Here is a 14,275-nt window from a genome sequence, read left to right on the forward strand (position 1 = left end):
TCGTGGCAACCAAATTCAACCAAACTTCGGGACACTGCACAGAACGGTCAGTCAAATAAAACGTGCTTGTTATTGTTCTATTTTTATTTATTCATTTTCAAACATTAAAACTCGTTTTTCTCGGAACGTCAAAAAGCGACGTGCAGTAAGATAGCACATCGTCGATTTGCCAGTTTTTATTTTCAATACAGTGGGCTCTCTCGTTGTCGATATTGAAGGGACCGTCGAGAGCGGGAGTTATCATATTATAGAACGGAAAATCAAAGCAATCTATTTGAAGGGACTGAAAAATTTAGTGACAGCTGGAGCAATATTGTTATCGAGAAGATCGACAGCCAGAGAGTCCACTGTATTAGATATTTTAAAACACAAAGCACTACTGACATGAAAAAATCGGAATAGTTGAAAGAGAGTGATGATTTTGCAATAAAAAAATCGATCTAAAGTTGTAAGCCCACGTCAGACAATTCAAGGAAAATGAGGATCTATTCTGAATGCACGAAAAAAATTCCATCTCAAATTTACCAATGAAAACAAATTGGGTTCAAACCTTGGTAAAACAGCGATTTTTTTGGTTGAATCAGCTAACATTTAAGTGAAATTTACCAATTTGGAATTTGTATAATACCAAGTTATGACGCTGGAGAAATTCAATATTGTTCTATCAAGCTTGATTTCCACCGGCTTGATGATATTTTAAAGTTTTTTAAATGCATATTTAATGTTTAATAGGTTTTAGAAGTTTTTAATTGCATATTCAAAGTATTCAATGTATTTAAGTATTTTGAGAATCTTAAGTTTTTTAAATATTTAAAGTAATTTAGTTATTTTTAGTACTTTAAGTTTTTAACGTGTTTTAAGTACTTTAAGTACTTTAAGTATTTTAACTTTTTTAGGTATTTTAAGTATTTTAAGTATTTTAAGTATTTTAAGTATTTTAAGTATTTTAAGTATTTTAAAAATTTTAAGTATTTTAAGTGTTTTAAGTATTTTAAGTATTTTAAGTATTTTAAGTATTTTAAGTATTTTAAGTATTTTAAGTATTTTAAGTATTTTAAGTATTTTAAGTATTTTAAGTATTTTAAGTATTTTAAGTATTTTAAGTATTTTAAGTTTTTAAGTATTTTAAGTATTTTAAGTATTTTAAGTATTTTAAGTATTTTAAGTATTTTAAGTATTTTAAGTATTTTAAGTATTTTAAGTATTTTAAGTATTTTAAGTATTTTAAGTATTTTAAGTATTTTAAGTATTTTAAGTATTTTAAGTATTTTAAGTATTTTAAGTATTTTAAGTATTTTAAGTATTTTAAGTATTTTAAGTATTTTAAGTATTTTAAGTATTTTAAGTATTTTAAGTATTTTAAGTTTTTTTAAGTATTTTAAGTATTTTAAGTATTTTAAGTATTTTAAGTATTCTAAGTATTTTAAGTATTTTAAGTATTTTAAGTATTTTAAGTATTTTAAGTATTTTAAGTATATTAAGCATTTTAAGTATTTTAAGTATTTTAAGTATTTTAATAATTTTAGGTATTTTAAACTATTTCACGTGCCGTCATCTGGGTCAACATTGGATCTAGGGTGACATTGGTTAAAAAACTAATTTTAAATTCGAAAGAATATTACAAAAAGTAGCTGAAGTAGCGAACAGACATACTAAAAACAATTCGACAGCGTTTTTTGAGCCGGCTATTTTGTCAAATTTACTAACTACTTAGCTAGGTTTCCATGTAGTTGGAACTGGTTTGAACTGTCAAATCTACAACTATTTTAGGGTATTCAGAATTTGGCGACTCCGACTCCGGCTCAACAACCTTGTTCAAAATGATGTCTTAGTTAATGATATTTAATTAATATTTCAAATTTGAGCATAATTCATTGTTGGAGTTTCAAGATGCAATAACAGTTCTTCATTAACTTTCTGTTAACCTTACAACGTTTCCCTAGAATGTGAATCCAAATTAGCTCTATTTCATAAAGTACCACGTGGAAAAGCTTATTCAACTTCCAAATATAAATGCGTAAAATGTCAAAAACTTCGCAGAATTTCACAGCCACGCATCGCGATTCCCCTCCCGGAGGCAATTTTGAAATACTTCTTTTCCCCAAGAAAAAAAAACAAACTTCACCCGGTAACCTCGTTTCCTGTATGTTGATCATTCGCCGTTTTCTTCGAAATTTGCTCCATTTTTGCCCTCCCCATGTCGTCATCATAAAATTAATTAAACTTTGTTCAAACAAGGCAAATTCCGTTCTTTTGGTTACGCGACGCGATGGTGGTGCAAAGTTTGTTTTATTTTTTCTTTTTTTTTGTGTGTGCAATATTCGGTATCAAATTTCTGCGGTCGTCGACGGCGGTGGTTGAGTTCCGTCCAACCAAGACGACCCCAAAGCATAAAAGGTTTACGTGCTCGGCTGGTTCCGCAATTAAACTATGAGATTGCGATGGTTGTGGAGGCCATGAAGTAGAAAAAAAAGTTGTATGCAAATATTGTAACATTTAATTAATAGCGCTACACTGCGCTATGGGCCAAGTGATGAGTGAAATAATAACAATTTTTAAAACTCATTAATAGGCAGAGTGAGTGAGTGTGTGAGTGTGCGTATGTAAACATTACACAAACGTGACCCATTTGCAAGCATTTGCGACCACCTAGTAAAAACAAACAAAAGAAAAGATGAAAAAAATGACAGTCCATTGCCAAACAAACACAGGAAGCTGTGAAGTTAACACCAATAGATTAGAGCTTGTTAAGAGTGTAAGAGGAGACAACAAAAAGAGTGCACTCAAGTGAAAGTGAAGGCACACACAAACACACTCATATCGCCTAGCAGGGAGAGTGATGTGTCAATCATTTTCAACGATAAGGGCAAACATCGATGATTCTCGTTCGTACGTGCTTCGCTTCGTGTGCCATGAATGGGTCACAGTCACTAACACATTGTACCAGCCTCGAGTGGCCAAGGTGATACTATCGCTGTGATGAAAACGGCCATTTGTCTCGGCTGAATGGGGTGATGTAATACGAGCACGTTTCGGACTTCCGCTGGATTGAGAGTAAAATTAGCGGGATAGTTTAGATGAATCAGGAATTTAAGTTAAAATCAGCCCTGTTTCTTCCGTCAACATATTTTTTTTTTTTTCATTTCAACTATCCCTACTTTTCATTCGGTTGAAAATAAAAGTATTCGGGCCTTTTCAAATGTTACGACTAATTCGAACATTTTTAACAAAATCGGACGCATATTTGCTCAATTATCGTACTTTAAAAAAATAAATGCTATTTTGATGATGTAGATAAATACTCGTTTTTCATGGGGACCATCCATAAACCACGTGGACACTTTTTTTTGGTATTCTCAAATCCTCTCCTCCCCCCCCCCTTCTGAAGAAATGACTTGAAATTGTGAAAAAAAAATTTAAGTTAGGATCATACATTTTGGTATTATTTTGGTATTAAAGTCGTAGAAGGTGTCCTTCACTTTTGGGACAATGACTGTCAAAGATGGATCAGAAGTCAGAGTCCAGAAATAGTAAATTGCAATGGAAAAATAATCACGATATGTAAAATGCTTCTACATACAACACAAAGAAAACAATTTTTGGATTGAAACATTCTGAATCAAGATTTGAATGTTTTTCTAAAACAAACATGGCCGCCAAATGGCCGATCTGGAATGATGCCTTCCAAAAACCATGACAATACCAAGTTTTGGTATACAAGCGAGGTCCCCCCCCCCCCCTAAAATATCTTTAAAGCTATATAAAAGAAAATTTTCTGCTTTTTTCGAAAACTTCTTTTCAGAGATGGCCATGCTCGGTCATAACTCTTGCCGGTAAAAAATTACCTAAATTCAAAAGATTTCCTAACCTGCCGAAACATGCTAAAAATGTTTCTAAACGTAGAGAAATGCATTTTTTAATTAATTTCAGTTGATTTCATTTATATCTCCTGAAAAATGAACTTCTTTGAAAAACTAATTTTGACCTCCCATATTTTATGCCAATTTTTAAGGCCGATGCAAATATTAAAAAAAGTTTTTGTCCCTCGGCCCTGGCCGAGGTCAAGGGGGGGGGGGCAAAAAAATAAAAAAATATAAAAATTTAAATAACAAGCCATAGTCTTCACATTTAAATGAAAAAAGTGTTTTAAAATGCATTTTACACTAGTTCAGTTGTTTTGCAATCATTAGTTTTAAAAAAATCTAAGATCTGACAAAAACAAAATTGTATCGAAAAAAGGTTTTGCATCGAAAATTTTCAAAAATCTTAAGTTTTTTAATAAACCCAAACATGCTAAAAATGATTTTAAACGCAGAAGAATGTATTTTAATTTGATTTCAGCTGGTTGCACTTGAATTTTCATTGAAATTTTGAAGTTTATTGTAAAAATATTTTTTTTGCCCCCTGATTTTTCGGGCCAATTTTGAAGGGGGGGGGGGGGTGACAAAAACTTTTAAAAATATTTGTACCAGCCTAAGAGGGTGACAAAAACAAAAGACAAAATTTGTACCAGCCTAATCACAAAATATTAACAAAGTTAAAATGTAATGATTCAAAATGATATCTTTGGTCATGAACAGTTCTCAATTTTAAAAATAATATGATTTTAATTTTTGTGTTTCGTATTTCCATCGGCTTTTCTAAAGTTTTTTATCGGACTTAAATGAACCTCGCTAATTCACCCTGAAGCTTTTTGGGGGGACATTTAGGAAAAGTGTTTTTCAAAATCTTCTATCGGTAAAAAATGATTTTATCTCATTTTGAAGTTTATCTACCATATACTGCCGTTCTACGCATAATTGTCCCATGTCAGTTTTGGACGATTTTGACTTTATAGCATTTTTAAGTTTAGTCTGATGTGTACTTTAAGAAAATCACATAAAATCTGATACTTTGTTCGGAAACTCAATAAAAACAACACCAAGTCTGTTTGTCCCATCATTAAACTTCTACGCATAATTGTCCCACCAAGTATTTTCTTATACGGAATCATAAGTTTTACTAAGCATTGTATCTTGTTTACCTGTGGTATAGCAAGAGAATCACAAATAAGGATGATACACTGCTAACTGGGGCGATTAGGGACACATAGGTCGAATAGGGACCCACGGGACAATTATGCGTAGAAACGCAGAAATCGGTCGAAAAATTTCAATCGCGTTTTTCTCAGTTGCACTTTTTTGAACATGGGACAATTATGCGTAGAACGGCAGTATATTTAAGCTAAATCCTCGAAAAAGTATCAAATATTATATAAAATAAGTAGATTTTTTGTTATTATTTCATCACCACATTAGTTTCGAGTATCCAAAAAATGAATAAAAATGGCTGTAACTTAAAGACGGTGCACCTCATGAATATTTCACAGTTAAGTCGTTTTCGACTTAGAATTAGAATTTTGTTTTTTTTTGTGTTCATTTTCAAAACCTAAAAAAACATTTTTTTTTTCAAAAATTCATCACTTGGTCAAAAACAAAACATCCATCATACCTCATAGCTCAAAAGCTGACACTTTTTGTCCAACAAAACATATCGAATAAAACATGTTTTCAGGACACATCAGATTTTAAATAAAACCTTCTAGTGTCAACCACACACTGCTTTACTTTGCAATTGATCTACTTCTATATCTTTATGTTGTAAAAACCGATACAAGCAAAGGTACAGCTTCAATTGCGTTACCCTACATCCCTTCTTAACATAAGACTTGATTAGCAATAATTTTAGATATAAATATCAAACTTTGTTTCGTTTTTTTTTTTACAATCCTTTTATTTAAATGTTTCGAATTGATTTTTTTAAATTGTTGTCAGGAAAAAATAAAATTTTCAGCAAACACGATACTTGTAAATCAAACCAATTAGGGGAAATATACCCATTTTAATCACTCTTACCCGTTCGACCAATTCTCATCACTTTTGCTGTTTCCGCTATTAAATCAACATTTTCAGATGTATCAACAATGGTGAGTTGCTTGCTCACTTTTATTTCAGCTATTTATTACTTTGGAACACTCAAAAACACTTAATGGAAGCTGTAATTCATGATCAAAGTGCTGATAGGCCGATAATAGAAATAGGCTGAGAAAGGGTATAGTTCCCCTATTTCTTGATATGGCAGAAGAGGAGAACTCATTTATAAATTAACCAATGGGTACGTCTAATTTACTAAAATTTTGTCTTTGACAGCTTTTAAATTTGACTTGTTTTAATATTTACATGAGCTTATTTACTATCCAGTTTTCTACCACACTGAATAAAAAACATGTTTTCAGTTATTAGCAATGTAATTAAACATATATATGTAAGCCTATACATCCAATTAAAATGCTGTCATAGACAAACATATGGGAAATTGGGCGAGCTTTCCGACACAAATATTTACAAGACTGTAAAATTAAGTCTGTCCTATAGAAATTGCCAGAAACCTCTAAAAACCATATTTTTTCAACATTTTTATTTTTAAAACCACTGTAACTTCACAAGGAGTAGACTTAGAACAGTGGTCAATATGGAAACTTTTATGTAAAATTGTTTGGAGCATCGATTCCCGTATTCGGTTTTTGAAAACTTTGAAGTTTAGACCACTTAAAAAAACTGTTTTAGTAAATGATTTTTTTTTTATTTTTCAGAAGAGATATACCATCCCGCATTTTTCGTGAGTCTTTTTGTAAGATCTTTGGCTGTTTCCTCTAAAATTTTGAACGATAAAAATCGTGACATCACCTTAAAACTTCACTTTTAAATTTAATAATCAAAATATCTTATAGAAGTGGCGTCTATTTTTATTTCAGTGTATGTTTTTCAGAAAGTTCGTTTATTATCCTACATGTTTGTTCTTGACCACTTTTTGATAGGATGCAACGGCTTCGAGATACAGAAATATTTAAATTACAAAATACAAAAATATATAAATAACTTACGCCCCCCTGGCTCCACATACACAAAAATGGCTTATGGGTCATTCCATCTCAACTGTGCACGAAAAAGTGCAAATTTGAAAATTACCCTCTCCGATCCTGCTCAAATTTGGCAGGGCTGTTGATACTATCAAAACATGCTAGAATCCCGAATTTCATCCAAATCGGACCACCCCCTCCATTTTTGTACCTCCCCAAAAAATCGACTTTTTGGCGATTTTTTACCAAACCTCCTAGTTTCAAATGACGATAACTCAGGAACCACAAATCTTAGAGGGTCGGTCTTAGACTCAATTTTGAAGGAAATTGGACGTAGAATCCATTTCCGTGATCAAAATGTCGATTAATTTATTTATTCTACCTGTATTGCGCAATTAAGAACTTGAAACGGCCGTATCTCAAAACACCCCAACTTATTTTTTTTATTTGACCTCACCATCGTGTTCCCCGGCCAATTTTACATAAGAATCACTTATCGACAGAAATGAATATGTTTCGTTCCAGAGATATCGAATTTTAAAGTTATGTGTTTTCGAGATTACCTACATCAGCTTCATTCGCCGCATTTGCTAGAAGCACACAGGCGGGCCGATCAATAACTGCTACCTGGTGTTCTGGGAGATGAATAATTTATTTTAAATTTTAAAAAATTTACGCAAATATTTATTCCAATGGCTGATACCTACCTTGATCAATCTATTTTTGTGAAAGGAATATTTATTGGGTTATTTTGAATGCACCGTTTTTTATATGTTGCTAACCGTTTTAGAGTACCTCCGAGGCCATATCATGGGCGGTAGCAAAATAGTGCCATTCAGCAAAAACCCCAAAACCTGCTTTAGTATTATTATTATAATTATTATAGTCTGCTATTGACACTTTACCATAATTTGGCAAATCTGATTTATGGTTTAAAAGATTGATCATATTAAATCAATTTTTATATTGTTAGCCAGCTCCATTTGATTGAAAGATGATTTTGGTCAAGGTACATTTAATTTAAAAACAAAATCTTCATACTTGAGGACAGCAGCCGTGATAGAAGAAAAAAAACACTGTTGTTCGGACGGTGTCGAAATCATCGCAACTAAATTTGGGGAATTAGCCGCTTTGAAGCAGATCAAACTTTGTGATTTGCTTACATTTTTCAATTTTATACTTTCCAGAAATCCTTTTCCTACTCCTTGTGATCGTCCTTCACTAAAGTACAACGTATCAACAAATTTTATTCATTTTAATTCATATTTTTACTCAATAATGTATCGTGCGCTTATTGTTCAGTGTTACTAACAAGATTAATTGCATTTTCCTGCTCGCTTCGGCGGAATCCAATTCTGCCCTTTACTGTGTGTCGTTATTGCTTTGTCCTGTGGGTTAGCACAGAAATTCATTTCATTATTTTTTTTGAGTAGATATTTCGCGATTATTCGCGATTAAACTTCAGTTTCCTACAGTGTTATACAGTTAATTTTTGCCCAATTTGGTAAAGATTATTTATGATGAAATATTATTTCAAGAAATGACCAGGTAGCAGTTATTGATCGGCCCGCCTGTGTGCTTCTAGCAGATGCGGCGAATGAAGCTGATGTAGGTTATCTCGAAAACACAAAACTTTAAAATTCGACATCTCTGGAACGAAACATATTCATTTCTGTCGATAAGTAATTCTTATGTAAAATTGGCCGGGGAGCACGATGGTGAGGTCAAATAAAAAAAATAAGTTGGGGTGTTTTGAGATACGGCCGTTTAAACTATTCAATTGCGCAATACAGGTAGAATAAATAAACTAATCGACATTTTGACCACGGAAATGGATTCTACGTCAAATTTCCTTCAAAATTGAGTCTAAGACCGACCTTCTAAGATTTGTGGTTCCTGAGTTATCGTCATTTGAATCTAGGAGGTTTGGTCAAAAATCGCCAAAAAGTCGATTTTTTGGGGAGGTACAAAAATGGAGGGGGTGGTCCGATTTGGATGAAATTCGGGATTCTTGCATGTTTTGATAGTATCAACAGCCCTGCCAAATTTGAGCAGGATCGGAGAGGGTAATTTTCAAATGCTGTTCCGCTTCAGATGGAATGACCCTTATATAAGCCTAGGATAACATGTCTACAAAGTGTCATTGAAATCGGAGAGGGTCGGGTACAAAAGTACCAGAAAAATGCCTGATTTGAGCTGGAATTTTGCTCTATAACTTTAACATGGGCTGTCACAAACCTCAGACACCCCCCCCCCCTCCCCTTACTCATGAATGAACCAGAAGTTATGAGTACTTAAGCAACATTTCGAGCAACAAATTATTAGAAACCTGTTTTCGATTATCAAAAAGTAAGGAATTGTACCTGCCCCTCTGCACAAAATATGGCAAACAACCTCGAATTCTTGATCCGGAACAAAATTACACCTTAGGACATGCTGTGATTTTTTTTAATTGATGAGAGTTTGGAGAGAATAATCTTAATATTTTGATATGTTGTGATTTTTTTACCATTAAACCCCCCAGCTTAACACACAATGTGAACTCAATCTTTGCCACTCCAACGAATTGAACTATCAAGCTACTGCCACCAATTTGCCCGTGACCACAGAGACAAGGTCCGTCCCGCCACCACAGAACCCGTTTGTCCCGTCCCGTTAACATTTCAAACAAATCTCTCCACGACCCAATCAAATCATCGTTTGGCGAGCGTGTACACATCAAGTGCTGCTGCTGCTGCTCCAATCAATGCATTGCAATTGTGCCACCGTGATTTACACTCACACACTTGGCGAGGACCATTGCACATGAATGACCTAACCTAACCTTCGATGACCGGTGCCGCTGGCTGGCTGGGTCAAATCGGGTCTTGCCGCAAGCCAAACAAGCCCCAGACATCATTACCGACTCAAACTGAGTACAAATTGTGTACCTAGCCTAAATGTACACTGGGAGACACAAATTGGTATATCTTCGTGGACGGGGCTTCACAGCTTTGCAGCTCCAGTGTAATCGAATGTGCTGGTTTCAACGCCGGACTTCCCTGGATGCCAAAAAGCATCGAGCAGGGTAGATTATGCATCTCTCAGCTCCCCACTGGGCGTAATTCAGTCGCCGAGTCGACCCGCTGATGAAGACCTATAAATAGCGTAACCACATTCAATTAAGTGGTCTACACAACACTAGTGCTGGTTCTCCTGGTGCTTGTTTCCCTGGGATTGGTCTTCATCTCAATCGGTAGCAAATATCGATCTTCTTGCGAGTTGCTTGATTCACTCCAATGTGATGTTAACGGCGGGGAAATTTTTTAAACAATTTAGAACATTTTTAAAGAAGCTAAGTTTCTCATGCACGAAAAAAAACTCTTACTCATAGAATGATAGACATTTTTCTCTTATTTAAACAACAACATTTCTTTCCGTGTCTTGCCACATCCCCTAGCCCCAATCGATCAAACGCCGATGAAGTGGAAAGGAGCACGCGTTGGCCAAACCCGGTTCCCAAGGGGACCTTCAGGGTCTAGGTAATTGACTTAAATGCCCCTCCGAAGACGACGACTGTATTCGAGGTCGGTACTGCTTCATTAGCTCCGTCACAAAACAAGGCCAACGAAGCCGCCGGGTTTATCACTCGGTCCAAGTTCATCCCCGGGAGAGCAGTGGTGCCAGTCCCACCGGATGTTGAAACGGTGAAATTGCGTTCCTCGTTTTGTAGAGAAACACCAGTCGGGCCGTAAATGCGGAGGGCAAATAAAATCGAAGCCATAAATCCAGTTCGTCAAAAAGTTTTGCCGCCACCGTCGTGGTCGACGGTTTGCAACCCGCAGAACTCCGCGTAGACTTGCGACGGAATTCCGACAGGGGGGAAGGCATTTCAAGTTTGTGGGTGGGAGGGGGATGTTTATGGACGGTTATAAATAACGTCTTCTTTTGGCGTAACTTTTGTTTTGTCACCCTCTTGGGCGGAGAGAATGAGAAGTTTTTGTGCGAAATATATCACTTGTGAATGTGACAAAATATTTACGGTTGTCTCATAATTGGACCGATCATTACCGCGTAGGAGAGTGAAGCATTGAGGACATTGGGAGATCGTTCAAGAAATTTCTAACTCAACTTATACATTCCGCTTTAAACATAATATGTTCTTAATTTGATGGAAATTCCTAGGTACACGAAACAAAAAGTGTGCGAGAAATCATGAATTTCGATTCCTGAAATCGTGAATAATTGTATTAATGATTTCATGATACCTTTCGCGATTTCATGAATATTACTCATGGAGTCGTGAACAGTGTTGCAAATGAGTGATAGAAAAGCTATCAATTGATTATCTCTGCACCAAAAACATCCGAGAATATAGCGGCCTTCACTACACCCTTACCAAAAATCATGATTTTTTGAGTTCCAAATCCCACTTTTCATACGATTTTTTGAGTTCAGGTACTACAACCATAAAAATGGTTATATGGGTTGAACTGAAAAATTCGTATGAAAAGTGTGATTTGGAACTCAAAAAATCATGATTTTTGGTAAGGGTGTATAGCTTGTGAGATCTCTTCTTGTGTCTCGTGATTCCCAGCGATGCCATTCTCTCTCTATCACTCCTCCCCTTTTCCTCGACTATGCGCTGCCACCGCTGAGTCACTCAATCTCTCCGAAAACTGCAATGAGAGAACGCGAGATGGCGATTAGGAGCCGACCACACATGGCGTCTCGTTAAACTGCGATTGCGAAATTGGTTTTGTGGCGTTTGTGTTTCAACGCTGTTCCGGTAGGATGATCGTGGAAGTGGGAATGAGAGAGAAAAGGAAAATGTCAATCGCGAGTGTGTAAACACGAAAACGAGTTCGGCTATGTTCGGCGCTGAGAGTTTCAGTAAGGAGAGAAGAGCAGTTGTATTTGAGGCCTGAATATTCAGGCAGGATAATTTTAATTGCTGAGAGCTGATATTTTGATATTTTAACAACCCTGGTCGTGTTGAAAAATTTATGAAGTTATAATTTAATTATGGCTAAAATAGTTTTACAAATATTCTTAATTTTTCGTTCATGACTAAACTTTATGAAAAATATTCATGATTTTACGATTTTTTATGCATGCAGAAAATTTACGTCTTAAAATTTTATTCGTGAATTTTCTATCATGCTTCTCATGATTTCATGAAATTTTCTTGTTTTGATGAGTAAAATGCGCAAAATATGAAAAAATATGGATTTATGAATTTGCATTCATGTTTATGACGAATAATCTAAATCAATCAAGAACAGTTTCGCTTGAACTATGATTTTTAATCCAACTATTTCCTAGAACAAATTTAACATACAAAATTCGACAGATTTGATATTTAACATTGTGAAAGAAGGGCCCTTTTCCGACGTTTTGCGGGGGTTCGTCGAAATATTTCGTTGGGTGTGTAGAGCAACTTTTTTCAAGTATTTTTCGATTTTATAGTTTTTTTCTTTAAAAAAGTCGAGGTTAGGCAGGCCACACAAAATCAGCGGATAATTTTAATTAGAGGTGAGCAAAAAAGAGCGACCGTGGTGTAGGGGTAAGCGTGGTTGCCTCTCACCTAGTCAGCCTGGGTTTGATCCCAGAAGGTCCCGGTGGCAAATTTTGAGACGAGATTTGTCTGATCGCGCCTTCCGTCGGACAGGGAAGTAAATGTTGGTCCCGGTCTAACCTAGTGGTTAGGTCGTTAGCTCAGTCTAGGTGCAGGAGTCGTCTCCCTGGGTCCTGTCTCGGTGGAGTCGCGCTGATAGGCAGTTGGACTAACAATCCAATCCAATTGCCTCAACAAATCAAGCCTTCGGACACCTAGTTTCGAGTAGGAATCTCGCAATCGAGAACGCCAAGGCAATGCTGTAGAGCGAATAATTTGATTTGATTTTTGAAAAAAGAGCGAGCCGCTCAAAGAGCCGGTTCACTAAAAAGGGCGAACAAACTATGGCTCACAAAAAAAGAAAACTTGAAACTTCGGTCTTTTGAAAGAACCGTTCCAAGATGGAATAAATTTGAAAACTTGTCCATTTTTATGTTTATACACCCAGAACTGGACATCGGCATACGAGAGGATAAAGAGCACGATTCGGTAGTAAAATGGTACTGTGTGCGGACCGAGAGGATAAATCCCGAAATTACCGAGAGTACTAAAAAAGTTCATCTACAAAAAAAAGTACCGGTACTGAGACTCGAACCCAAGACCATCGGCATATTGAACCGTGCCTTTGCCGTATGGGCCACCATGGTTCGGTGACTAAGTGGCGGTCATTTGTCCATATAAACCACTCAATAGGATGAACTGTTCCAAAGAACGAATGAACACGCGAGAGGACTATACTCTCGCAAAATAGCACTTTCCTCACGTTTCTTTTCGTGAGGACTATTCCCTCGTTCTTTAACTTTTGGTGTAAAAAAGGAGTTCTTAGAATTTCCAACAATTTGTAGCCACAAATTTGTTTTTAATTTTTGAAAATGCAATTACTTAATTGTCAATGCAGGTTAAAGAGAAGCCATTTCATCGCTTGTGTGCTATCTTATGACACGTCTTATCTTTTTACAGCAAAAGTGTCACGAAATAACACACAAGCGAAGATTTCCCGACATCTTGAGAGCAAAGTCGTCATATTTTGTTAGAGGGTCTATTGCAACTTTCGTATCAATTTAATTTTGAAAGACTCTTATTAGCATTGATGCTTGCATCTGAACACCACTTAAAAGTTTTCAAACTCATATTTTTCAGTTTCCTAGTTTTCTTAGGAATTCCAAACCAATTCCAAACATGAATAATTATCTGAACAAATTAAAAAAAAACTTTTCATTGTACAACTGTTCGTAAATTAAAGTAATTGTGAATTTGAGTATTTCAGTTTCATCTACTAAGAAAATTTTACCAAAATTTAATAAATAGGTTACGAGGTTTTGGAAAAAAAATCAAATTCTCTTGCTCGATAAAACTTAAGCAGTTGTCGACTTTATCGATCAGTATGTAGAAAAAAATTTGCAGAATACTGTCTACAAATATCAGATTTTCTTCAATTTAGGCATAAATAAACGCAATTTTGTAAAACGGGCTGCACAAAACCAAATTTTTTTCAGTAAAATCGCTGTATCTCGCCAATAGTTCATTTTAGTTTGAGGTTTACATTAATTAATATGTAAAATTGTCCAGAGAACACGTTGGTGATGAAGTAAATGAAAATAGAATATAAGGAATTGATAAAAACTTAATTTTAGTACTTAAAACGTTAAAATATTAGGGATCATTTAAGGATTAAAATGTCATTTTTATCGAATTCTTTGGACTGTTTTCTATAAAATGCAACCTCTAGAAAGTCTTTTGCTCAAATATTTGCAATGTTATGAGGGTAATTCTCCGCCAAC

The 14,275-nt window shown here is 35.2% G+C and overlaps 1 protein-coding gene across 6 annotated transcripts in view; it reads right to left on the reverse strand.

The window, feature by feature from the left end:
• LOC6042530 (fat-like cadherin-related tumor suppressor homolog) overlaps window positions 1-14,275 on the reverse strand; it is a 660,890-nt gene that overhangs the window by 590,364 nt on the left and 56,251 nt on the right. The window lies entirely within an intron of this gene.

Source organism: Culex quinquefasciatus, chromosome 2 (genome assembly GCF_015732765.1).
Source record: "Culex quinquefasciatus strain JHB chromosome 2, VPISU_Cqui_1.0_pri_paternal, whole genome shotgun sequence".
Lineage (NCBI taxonomy): Eukaryota > Metazoa > Arthropoda > Insecta > Diptera > Culicidae > Culex > Culex quinquefasciatus.